This window comes from Amphiprion ocellaris, chromosome 5, assembly GCF_022539595.1.
Source record: "Amphiprion ocellaris isolate individual 3 ecotype Okinawa chromosome 5, ASM2253959v1, whole genome shotgun sequence".
NCBI lineage: Eukaryota > Metazoa > Chordata > Actinopteri > Pomacentridae > Amphiprion > Amphiprion ocellaris.
This window is the reverse complement of record NC_072770.1, coordinates 36,298,698-36,312,074: the sequence shown is the minus strand read 5'-3', so window position 1 is coordinate 36,312,074 and position 13,377 is coordinate 36,298,698. Positions and strand designations below refer to the sequence as shown.

Here is a 13,377-nt window from a genome sequence, read left to right as displayed (position 1 = left end):
GGCTATGCACTGCCAGGAAGTTTAAATAGGCAGCGTAAGAGCACACAACAACATATTCCATCTATCAAGGTCCTGCCACAGCAGCATTTAACATACAGAAACTCCAAGGTGAAATCAATTTAGTTTAATGAATTTATCTGTTGGTTCACTTGGAGGTTGGTTGTAAATCTGAAAAAAAAAAACGCTTAACTTCAGTAAAATCTGACATGAACATCTGTGCTGTTGACAATGTTTGACCTTTAAAGGAACCGAGAGAAGGAGCTGACTGCACATAAGTCTTTACTCAGTTGGGAGTTTACGTTCTACTGCAGTTCTTGACGTTCTACTGCTGTCCCCATGTCACCAAGCTTCTACGACCAAACGATATACATGTGGCTTCTGCTGTTATGACTCTGATATGACTGAGCTTTAACTATCAGACAGCCATCTGCCTGTTAGTACTTTCCAGGGACTCACATTTTGTAAGCTTTCTTGAGCAAAATAAACTGAAGTGTTCATTTATTGCAGGTTAATCTAAAAAAAATGTTAGGTTTCATTCATGCAGAAGGATATATAATAGCATGTACTCTGTGTAGTGTCTGGCCACGTTCTTGCAGACACATCCAGTGATAATTTTAGAAACTATAAACGCGCCGCAATTTATAATACCAATTTAGATGCAGAGACAAAGAACAAATGGAGTCTGCTGATGGTCTCTTCTCTCCCACTTGCGGTTTATCCTGCTACCCAGGAGGTGATTAATGCTGTTTGTGTGGTCTGTCTCATTGTGCTCAGCTCAGTAATCTTCATGTACTTTCAGAAGGCTGTTGTCCAGTGATACTCTCCATCTCCATCTGGGAGGTCCATGGAGAGCGGAGCGAGCGATCGGTGGCTCGTCGTGCTGCCAACGGAGCTGGCCTCCTCTCTCGTGGGGAGGCATCCGCAAATCACAGCTCTGCTTTGAACTCTGTTCCAGTGCAGCCACTCAAATTAGTAAAATGCCTGGTTTCATGCTAAGAGATCAACTCTTGCTTATCTGGCAGAGGCTCAGTTACGAGGGAGATGTTTTGCTGTGACTGCCTTTGTACTGACAGCCAGAGCTGCTACGATCTTAACGGGTCGCTCTAATTCTGTACAGGCTCAGACAGCTGACGCAATCGTGATGTTATGAGAACACAGACTGTAGGAAAACATAGACACGGTGTCTAACATCAGCCACAGATTCATCAAGGGACTATTTGAGGTCTGGTGTTTAGTTTTATGCTTGCTGTTGTCTGACAGGTGCTGAAACCAAATAATCCAGCTTTGGACAAAGGAGAGGAGCCTGGTTGCACCTGAGCAGAGGCAAACAAGAGGCAACCACTAGATCTGACTGTGAGCGCTAACACACCTGCCATTACACACAAACACACATCCATCTAAACCTCATTATCGTAATAATGTCTACAATTTTGAGGCACTAATGTAATCGTAATGCCAAATGAATGTCTGTATATCTATTTTTTGTGACAGGTTGGAGTTTTCTATTGAAGTGATTAAAAAGTAATTAGTTTTTGCTTGAGTGCGACTGGGCTTTGTGATTTAATAACTTGTCAATAAGTGTGGCAATGAGCAAACAAAGAAGGAGACTGAGTTTGTCTGAGTGTTTAACATATAGCATAACATATAAAGCCTCAAGGACACACACAGTGCATTTTGTTCAGAAAATGTTACCCTCCGTTGTATTGTGTTTACATATTTGTTTCCAATGCCCACCACAAAGTATCTCTAACTTCTAAATCCAATTGTGTGGCTTCTGCACAACGTTAAAATAACTCTAACAGGTAAACAGTGCTGCATCCATTGTAGTCGATTTGATCTTTCAGTTTGTTCGATGGGGTCTGACCAGTTAAATGAGCCTCCCGCAGATTTCGAAAAGTAATTTTCACCTGTAGTCCCCGTAGTTAGGTACAACGGCACCACACACCGGCTCCAACAGCAGCCAAGATGAAGTGTAACGTGATTAAAAAAAGTTTCCTCACTTCAGTCGAGCAAATTCAGAGCACTTCTAATGGAGTCCTGCTCTGGAGACCAGCTCGACAGTTCCACCTCAATTTTATTAATTTTGTCTACTTCTGTTTATCTTAAAAAAGAAATATTAGACTCACATTAAATATTTCAGCTTCTGTTCTAAATCTTATTCTTTACTTATTTGCAGTCACCGATAACAAGAAAGAGAGAAAACTAATAAATCTGCTCTGACAGCTGAACTCCAGAAATAATTGGAATTTGAAAGCACGCTGCTGTGCTTGCTGAAAATGAAATGTCTGGCAGTTAGTCTGCGACTGTAGATTTTCAGTTTGGGCTGTAGCATGCCAGCTTTTATTCCAAAATTTAAATCTTGCACTGCAATTTCCATCTTGTGTCTGGTAGTGTTCAGGTGGCTTATTGGGGCTGGTTAACAGGGAAATTATTCCACCTGACTGATGTGACACCGGGACCAGGTGGCTCATCACAAAATTCCCAGAATAGGATAAACCTATTCTGGGGATGGGTTAAGGCGGATTTTTACGGGATGGAAGCACACATTCACATTTAGCGTGCTGATCAGTCTGGATGCAGCCGTGTCATGTTGGGACCTACACATCTACAACCTGTGCACCTTTCAGTTCGGCTATAAATTTACTTTGTAGCTCATTTATGTTACACCCTATCTAACTGTGCATGTCAGGTCTGAGCGTACATTTCATGAGGAGACAAGCTACAATCAGTCAGTCAGCCAAGTGCATCCGACGGAATCGCTGACATGAATAAAGTTCTTCATCCAGCTCCCTCTGTCCAGCATTGCAGCCAGAAGTTCTTTGCCTTCCAGACCAGAGTCTTCTTCTAGCACCTTCCTTAATGTTGTGCTAGGCCTGCAAACCCTTCTGACAGTGTCAGGTTTCCATAACAACAACCAGCTGCTTCATTGTGTCTCACCACATGTCCATCCAGGGCTAGTCTATGTTGCCTAATGATGGTTGACAAGTGTGGGTGTGAGCCATATAGCGACTTGTTGAGGAGGTGCAATTTCCAGGAGATGTTTTGTACCATCCGTACCATCCTGTTGTCCTCACTTATGGGCACCCATAAAAATACTGTTTCTTTGTCTGAAAAAAAATCAAAAAATTCCCCCCAAAAATTCCCCAAATTTCTGAAAATTTGCAAAACCTTCAGGAAGAAAATTTCAATAATTCCTTAAAAGTTTCCCTTAAAAGTTTCATTTAAAAAAAAAAAACAAAACTAATTTGCCAAGAAAATTCTTGTAAATATTTTCAAAAAATGAGTAAAAATCTTCCAAAAAATGAGTAAAAATATCTAAAGTGATTACATATATATCAGTAAAACTTCTAATATTTTCTTTAAGAACATTCACAAAAAAAAAATCAACGAAAATCCAGCGAAATTCGCTGGATTTTGGTTGATTTTATATTTTTTGTGAATGTTCTTAAGAAACATTTTTAAGATTTCTTTTTTTCCACCAAAAAATGTTCAAAGATTTCCAAAAAATGTTGAAAATGTGGACATCAGAAGTTTCACTGTGAAAATATTTTTTTCCCCACATTTTCAAACTTTAAAATGGGTCAATTTTGACCCGTAGGACGACACGAAGGTTAATAGTTTTGAACAAAGCATAATGCCTTTCCTCAAAGCATATGCTTAAGATGGGGAACAAATCTGTTTATTATTTCAACAGTGACACAAAACAGCACGTTTTCTGTACCGAACCATGAACTTTTTTAGTCTAGTATTTTGAAAGTAAACAGGACGTTAACTCAGGTCTACAGTAAATGCTCATCCACCCTAATCCACTGCAGTCCACCCTGACTTCCACTCCATGACGTCTGTGTAGAGCTGGGAAACATGCCTCTGAATACAATCCACACACACACAATGTTTCTTCCAGAACCAGTGTGCGAGCTACAGGTGCAGTGCATGACATTTGATCATCTTGTAACAATACACTGTTCTGTGGGAAACCCTGGGTCTTGGCATTTATGTGGATGTTTCTTTGACACGTACCTCCCACCTAAATAATGCTATCGATTAAGACACAACCCCATGGCAACAGCAGGTCCAGCTGGCCTCCTTCAGCAAGACAATGTGCCCAGCTACACCATAAAAAGTGCTGAGGAATGACTCGAGGAACACGACAAAGAGCCAGAGGTATTGACTTGGCTTCCAATCAGAAGTGCTTGAATAAATTGCAGAGTTGTTTAGGCAGCACATAGGAGGAGGACTCACATTAGGCAGATGGTTTTAACGTTGTGGCTTATCGATGTACGTCTTTGCTTTTGGGAGTGCTCACTTTTTCTTTGCTTTTTTGTATCAAAATTGAAAGATCCAACATTTAGAGGCACTTCATTTAGGTCATAGAGAATAGGAATAATAAGCAAACAAACCACTGTTGCCTGCTTTCAGCACCATTTAGGGTCAATTTTGTTATTTTGGTTTAGTTTTATGGCAGCTGGCATCAAGAATTTGTCTTTTATCATCATCTTAGAGTTAAAGTGCGTGAAGTTTATGATGTTATGTCCCTGCACTTCCACGGTGATGCCAACAACAGCATGGATATTAGTACTGGTATCTTTATTTGAGTAAGTTAGTGATCATACATCAATAATAGCCAAGTTTTATGCAGATTACATGACGATGAAGTTACAGTAAAAAGCATGGCAAAAAATGTCATCCGTATTTTAGAGCACAACCAAATTTCACACATCATGTTTCCAGTTGCGTTCATGTCTTACTCCCCTGCAGTTCACACACTGGAGGTAATTATTTACTAGTTCACAATAGGAAACTAAGTTTTAGGTGACAAGCCTGGTTGACGGGAGCCTGAACGCCAAAAGGGTTAAATGAGGTAGAAACACAATTTCAATTATTTTACTGAGTGGCTTCTTAAGAAACAGGTCCAGACTAGATGTGATTTCCAAACAAGAAATAATCATTTAACCACCAAGAACCATCTTCTAAGCCAATCATCAACTGTTCTGTGTCATTTTCTTTTAAGTTTATCCTCTTTGTTACATCAGGATAACCATCTGACAGCATATCTTGCATGCAGATGGCAAATTTTGTGTTGCATAGCAACCACAGTAAAGTAGCACTCATGGCACCCTTTGATCCGCTGCTCTTTCTCTTATTAGTGATTCTCACTGCTGCTCATTGTGAAATAAAGCTGTCTGCTACTTACAGCCTAATGGATAGACATAATGGACACACAAATGTACAAACACCAGCAATCTTTCACACAACAAAGTTCCCCCTGAGCACCCATTGCCTTTGTGCAGCCGTGAGTCAATGGGACCAATAAGACAGAGAAGTGTGTTTCCAGCTGATACATGACAGAGTGGACGAGTTCGAGGTGGCTGCTGTGGTTGGAGGGCAAAACAAAACCAGTGTTGTTGCTTATGTCAGGCGTTTTTGTTTACCTCTTATCTAAATACGACACACGGTTGGTTGCGTACCAGTAGTCATGCCTCAGGCCATGCCTTCCCTCGGTTACATAAACTGCTATTATACAGACACAGAAAACATGGGCAAGATCGTGGAGTCTGCTGAGCCACAGTAAATCAGTCCAGCTCAATGAATCTTACACTCAGTACAGTATTGCTTCATATATTTAACCTTATATTACATCCTTCACATGTAGCGCATGTTCCTGCTGTGATTATGTCATCCACTGTGTCCCCTTTGCTTCCCCTTGAGGAACTTTAAAATCATCTAATTTCACATGTTCTACAGTACTGTGTACATTTTATTTATAAATATATTCTCTTTTCATAAAACTTTAGACTTCTTCTCCACCATTTATGTGAAGGAATTGTTGTATTTTTTACTCCACTACATTATATGACAGCTTTAGTTACTAGTTGTTTTGCAATCTAAGATTTGTGCTTACAAAAGGACCAAGAACATCCATGTATCTACAGGTATGCTACGATCCAATCTCCATGATCAGGACAGATCCCTTAACTGATCAATATCAGCTTTACTGAGCATGAACCGGAGTGCAATCTTCTTCATGTCCTTCTTCTTTGTCACCTCCTTCTTCTTCATCATCTTCTTCTTCATGTTCTTAATCATCCTCCTCATTATCTGTCTTCTTCATCATCATCTTCTTTATCATCTTCATCTTCCTCATCTCCTTCTTCTTTATTTTCATCATCATCTTCTTCATCATCACCTTCTTCTGCTTCTCCTTCTTTTATCATCTTTTTCTTCTTGTTCTGCATCATCTTCATCGTCATTATCATCACCTACTTCACCATCATTTTTTTCTTTATAATCTTCTTTTTCTTCTCATTCATCTTCTTCTTGTCTGATTGTATGGAAGCCACACCAGCTTTAAGGTTATGGTCACCTAACATTCTGAAGTGTGGAATAAGAGCTCAGCTTGCAGCAGGACGCAGCTAAAATGTCTGCAGGGTGGAAATGCTATAAATTGGACAATGAAAGCAATCCAACAGCCACTTGCAATGCAAGCTTTTCGATAAGGCGTAGTAACAACGCTGCATCAATACTGCAGTTTGATACAACAGTAAACACACAGTGAGTTCACTCAGGTATCTCAGGTAACGGCTGCACCAAAGTTACACACACTGGAGGATTCTTGGAAACGGGAGAGAAATTTCCTCAAGACGGCGACAAGGCCAGAAAGATTACAGAGAGGATAATTGAATTCATCGTGCTGGATGAGCAGCCCGTTGCTCTTCAGACGCCACCCTACCAGAGATTTACAACAAGCTTTGTGACCACCTACGTAACGCTGAGGAACAGTTTGGATGCAGAAGTGGCTTTTTTTTCTTAATGGACTGCAGAGCTACTCAGCTGTCTAGCATGTACTTGTAGTGTGTATTTTCAAGGTAAATGGTATCAGATTGGGACAAAAATAAATGTCCTGGAACAAATAAGGGCCTAGAAATATCATTACTTATATACTATAGTTCTCCATTATAAAACTACCTAACAGTATATTATAGCTGAAGCAGTTCATATAAAATTTACAATTATTTAAGGTCTGTAAGTCATTTTTATGCAGAAAAAAAACATTCACTGGCTCCACCTTCTCAAATATGAAATCTGCTGTATTTCTTTTTCCTTTAATGTTAATACATTTTCACCAATAATTGAGATTTGTAGTGTTCTTTGCATTAAACAAGCGTTGTGCAGGTATCACTTCTGGCTCTGGGTAACTGAGATGAAGATTTCTCACTCTTTTCTGAACCAAAACAAACACTCAATTAAAAACACAATAATCCATAATAAAAATAACAATTAGTTCTAGTCCTATACAGACTTAAATTACCTTGACAAACCATAACCTTAATAATGATTCTTCATTAATTAATGTGTAATAATGAACAAATGATTGAATATGCAACATTTCACTAAAGCACAGCATGATGCCAGTAATATATTTGGAGCCTCTGGGATCTCTACTAGTATTTAAAATAAAGGGTAGCATGAGTTTGCAGTGACAGAGGTATTCATCACCGCTTGTTACAGGGGTAATGACCTAAAACCATATTATTTCTCTGATGAAGTACAGCAAACCTCCTTCAGTGGGAGGTGACAGGATATATGAGGTTATAGGTAGGACAGCGACTAACGATTATTTTCCTTATGAATTACTTTGCCCATCACTGTATCTTAATTGTTTGGTTGGTGAAATGTCGGACGCTGGTGAAAAATGTCCATCCCAGTTTCCCAAGGTCCAACACGATGTCATAAAGCTAAAAGCTAAAGAGATTTGAAAACTTTTGGAATTGTTGCGTCAAAATCTTACAGCTAATTAATCAGCTGTTTCAGCTCTACTTATAGGTATGATTAAATGTTGTTTTGACAGCATTATTAAAGGAATAACGAAGGTTTTCCTTCAAAGCCAAAACAGTATTCAGCACTAAAGACAACAGATTCTTAGTGTAGTCAAAGTGGAACCTGATCCTGTAGGGATATAACTAAACTATATTTGAAGAAGTCTGTTAAAATGTTTTTTTTCCTGTCTTTTTCTATGCACTTTGACCTAAATACGAAAATGTAAGTAATACTCAGAAGTTCATGTAATAAACTGGTCCACCCATGTTGAGGTTGACTCATGATGCTTTATAAAATCAATTCCTTGTTGGGGTCAAATAAAGACACTTAACATCTGCCAATGTGTTAACTATAAGATCAGCTAGCCTGAGGGTGTACTGCAGTATTCATAGCATATACTGTTGTTTGCGCTTATGTTATAAATTAATATTTATGTCATGTATTTATTTAGATCCATCCATCCTTAATCCTATGAGTTCACAGAGGTTGGAAGTGATTCCAGCTGACTGAGGACAAAAGGCAGGTAACACACCAGACAGGTCAACAGTCATATCAAACAGAAAGACAGAAAGCCTCTAAGCAGGTATTTGGACTGTGGCAGGAGGCTGGAGCACCAAGTGAGAACAAACGCAAGCAAAGGGAGAACATGCAAACTCCACACAGAAAGGTCCACATGCAGAATGGAACTCAGGACCTTCTAGCTGAACCACCATCCATCCATCCATTATCTATACGCCGCTTCATCCTCATTAGGGTCCTGGAAGGCCTAGAGTCTATCCCAGCTGACACCCTGGACAGGTCACCAGTCTATCACAGGGCTATCCCACTCACATTCACACCTACAGACAATTTAGAGTTACCAGTTAACCTCAGCATGTTTTTGGACTGTGAGAGGAAGTTGGAGAACCTGGAGAAAACCCATGCATCCACAGGAGAACATGCAAACTCCATGCAGAAAGATCCCAGGAAGCCTGGGACAAGAACCGGGGATCTTCAAGGTGAAAGTGCTAACCACCAAGCCAGTGTGCAGCACAATTTTTCTTCATATGAAGTAGTTCAGTGTATCATTGCATCAAAACACCAACATGTGCAGCTCTTTCATCACTGTACAGCAGCCAAGTTAATTCCAACACTCGAGTCTCAGGACTGTATTTTATGCATCAGATCGCAAACAGTCGTTCAAACTGCATAAAGATGCAGACATAAAACACATACTGTTTGTCAGTATTTTTGAGTTTTGTGGCACTTTTTGGAAGCTATGTGCTCATTTAATGTCTGAATTATCTGTTTGTGATGTTTTCTAGCTACTGGGTCTGAGTTGCCTCATTTAACAGGGAGATGAAATCAGTGCTCACAGCTGTGTTGATGGTGATATTAATTAATTCTTCTGCCATCTTCACCTGCAGATGTCTGACAAGTAGCACTTTTCTTTGTTTTTTTTTTATTTGTTTAAAAAAAACTCCCCTCCTGATAATAATGATGAGTCGAAATGCAGAAAACAGAAGCGCTGCCGATCCAAAAGGCAGCCAGAGCGAGTGCTTAACAAAAGGACTGGAATGACAGGATGAGGGGGAAAGCGTGCTACTTAAATCCCCTGATGAATGGATTGAGGGAATGGCCATTTCCATAAAGTGATGGAATTTGCTCTGAGCGTGTTTTTGTACCCACAAATCCCGAGCAATCCCACAGATAACTGGGTAGAAGAAAAAAGATTTGCACGTTATACAACGGACTGCCATGGGAAAATCACACAAGTGACAGACGAGCATCAGGCAGCCTGTCAGAGGCAGCTTTAACTGAGCAGGACTGATTACCTGACTAAATCACAACTTCTCAGGGAATAATGCAGGCATGTAATCAAATGCACAATTAACACTGCAGCATATGGCTCATTTGGCAGCCAAGTGCAAGATGATGTAAGCATGTATATATAATAGCATCATACAAGGAAGGCTTTCTGTGTTTTCTGTGGGGGGAGCAAAATCTAAAAAAAAAAAAAAAAATGTTCAACTTGCATGTTTGGGCTCATTATGCACAGAAAGGTGAGCCAATATTTTACATTCATTCCTGTTCATTATTCTGTCAATTTGACTATTAACCTCATTATGAACCTCATTATCTGCAGTATTGAAGGACAGTATTGGCAATTTTTTAGATTTTAACCAATTCACTACAAATTGAACACAAATCACATTACTGGAAACCGTTTTCTAAACCATGTCATGTGTTTTTAGACCATCAGCTTCCTTGAATTTCCACCTGCTGTTTCAGTTTGTTCTACTGACTAAAACCTCTAAAGCACTTCCTTTTGTGCTGCTGCAATAATCCTGGGAGCAGTTGCGAGCTGATCAACATGATATGTGTGCTTATCTGAATCAAAGCAAGTTCACAGCACGCTTTACAAAACACTGGCCACTTTTCTTGCCCTGGATTTCGCTCCTCCGACCACATGCAGCTCGAGAAGAAACTGGCTTTAACATGAAAAAAGGCACTTCATCCTGTTTTTGTGTTGAAATATTAACTACTGTAAATATAAACATGCAACATTAAATTTGGATCTATACCTTTACAGTGTTTTATAGCCCTTACAGCCCTTAAAACTACAAATTAAGATCATAGAAGATGCAGTAAGGATGGTGCTCTTTGTAGAGTAGATGGTAATACAGCTATAAGCATAAACATAATTAGAGGTGGGAAGAAAAGGGAGAAAAGAAGGGGTAACATTTTTTGGGAGGACACGAGCAAACTCTCTCTGTTGTGTTTTTCAACCAGTCAATTAAAGCTCGCCCCACTGTGCTCCCAGGGCCAACAGCAACAGCGTTTCCAGAAGTTTTAGTCTGCAATACTGAAGAATGGAGCCTTAGTCTGGTGAACAAACAACTGAATTTGTGGCCATGAATGTATCTTATAACAATAGTAAGATGGTGAGAGCAAGACGTTTTTAAATCTGCTGTGTAAAACATAATCTTCATGGCTATTTCTGCCTCAATAACTCACCACAATCAACTCCATGTGACTCACGGGCTCCCATTGCGTCTAACGCTGACAGAGAAAATTGGAGTTGGGAAAAACAGCAGTAAATTTGGTGGGTGGGGGGTGAAGGACTGCGGCCTTGTTCCAGCTTTTACTCCCCGCTGGGCTTGGTGTGGTGTTATTTTGGAAGTGGCAGACCGGAGGAGGCCGAGTACTTAGTTCCAGAAGCCAACATTAGGCTCAGACCTGTTGGAAAACATCCCCTCGGGTGCAGAAGCAGAGGTCGTCTCAGTGGAGCTGGAGTTCTCTGACACACTTGGCTAGTCCCTCTATCTCGCTCTGTCCCTCTCTATCTCCTCCACCATTGTGGTTCAGCGAGGTCTGCTCGCTTCTGACTCATCCTGTGTCCTCGCAGCATGTTCTGTGCCACCGGACACACGGTACAACGCAGCAGGGATCAGATAGCTGTCCTACTGCATCATCACACTGCACAGGCACGGAGGGAACGCAGGAACTGCAAGTCCACAAATACGAGCGGAGCATAAGAGCACTGCACTTTGTTTTTTACATTCAGTCCAATTTTATGTAAATAACGCCTTCAGCACACTGTACATCTCCAACCAAACATCACAATGTGAGCTGGATGAGAATTCAAAAGGGGAAACGACTTACTGTACAGTAACATTCATATTTATGAGTCACAATTTAGTACTTTTTAGTATGCAACACAGAGAGGAATGTCTTCTCTCAAATCACTTGAAAGATTAAATATGGCAGTTTCATCATCAAATTACAAACTTTATTTTACTGCTATGAGGTCATGAGTGCATTTTTTGAATGGAGACATTATCGTTTAATATGAGAAGACTCATTTAGCTCCATTAGAAGAACATGAGGTGATGTTTCATCATGAATTGTCTGTTAAATATAGGTGTGTTTACTTCTTCAAAAGAGCATCTGTGATTGAAGCACTGTCATTTCCACATTGTAGCCTACTTTCCTCCCTGTACTGTCTCTTGTCGTCACGCTGCATGACAGATGCACTCTGTTAGCTGCCATATTTACATGAGGACAGAAAGCAGCAGCAGCTCTGAAGCATGATACAGCACGCTGTGTGTATACAGCATCACAGTCATTAGCATTAACACAACTGATAGGATTTGCTCTGTGAGTTGAGTGTCAGCGCAGTCCTCTGATGTGCTGACCTCAGACCAGCGTTCTTGTTCTCTCGCTGTGTTCTGTTAATGTGAGCTACCAGTGCAGTGGAAAAAGACAACTGAAGATCTAAATCTTCCACTGTACCTTCAGCCATTCTTCTGCTGTGGACAGACTCGTGAAGGGGTGCAGACCTTCGATCAGCAGACAACCTTCTTACCACAACATGTATGATTGCATAATGTAATATGTGAGTAAATGTGACAAAAAGAGTGTGATACTTGTGTCCGTATGTAGTAAAGTGAAATGATTTTTCTCTAAAAGTCTACTTTACACGAAGAGGAAAAAACCATCAAGCTAAAATAAGCAACTAACTTGTTAGTACATGTAACAGATCTATGATCCCCTCATAACATCTAATATGTAGTCAAACTGAATTTCAAACAATTTTTTAAACTTACCTGTGAAAGATTTTTACATAATTAACATAAGTTAATATTTTACACTAGGATTTTTTAAATGTGTATTTATATAGCAACACATGAGATTACATGCTACACGATTCTACCAACTGTACATTCAACTGTTGTATTGCATTTTATTGCATTGTGAATTTGGGAGATTTTTTAGGGGTTATTTTTGTCAACATAGCAATCAAGAAACCAACCAAAACTTTACGGTTAACATTTGACAATTATATTTTAACCCAAACCATGATATTTGCAGCTTTGGTGCCTAAATAAAAGCAAACAGTGAGTGAAAACAAAACCGGAGGTCCATGACAGACTCCGACTCTCAGGTGTGTGAGGTTAATGCCACCAGTTAATGCCACCAGTTAATGCCACCAGTTAATGCCACCAGTTAATGCCACCAGTTAATGCCACCAGCAGGCCCTTCATTGTCAGCGTGTTGCTCTTTTAATGTGCAAAGCAAAAGAAACATGCAAGACGTGATGTGGAAGACAGTGTTCTATTTACTAACAGAGCAATTTGAGATTAAAACGGTTTTGATTTTTGGAGGTTTGAATCTTCTATTTTAAGTGTTGTATGAGTGGGAATCTTTTTGGCCAAAATTGTTCTTGCAAAAGAACGATCACATGCAAAAACAAAAACACAGCGAGGATTAAAATACTGAAATATGGTGATACATGTTGTCTTGGTTGCATTGTTTCACATACACAAAAACTATGATCTTGTGGATATGTTTTGGCAATTTCAGTAAGATTTGTTGAATTTTCAACCTTATTTTTCTCAATTATTTCTCCTCAGCAGCACTGTTGTCATGTCTGATACTGAGTGAGTCACAAAATGCTGTTTTGCAGCGTGTGTGCTGTGTGTACCACCGACTTAAATGAATATTCAAAACCGTGAAAAGTATTTTGACATAAACTGAATGTGTGAGCCAGCCATGAGCTGTAATAAGATCAAAGTA

At 39.8% G+C, this 13,377-nt stretch overlaps 1 protein-coding gene across 1 annotated transcript in view; it reads right to left on the bottom strand.

Annotated features, from left to right (window-relative positions):
* tafa3a (TAFA chemokine like family member 3a) overlaps positions 1 to 13,377 on the bottom strand; it is a 100,344-nt gene that overhangs the window by 38,334 nt on the left and 48,633 nt on the right. The window lies entirely within an intron of this gene.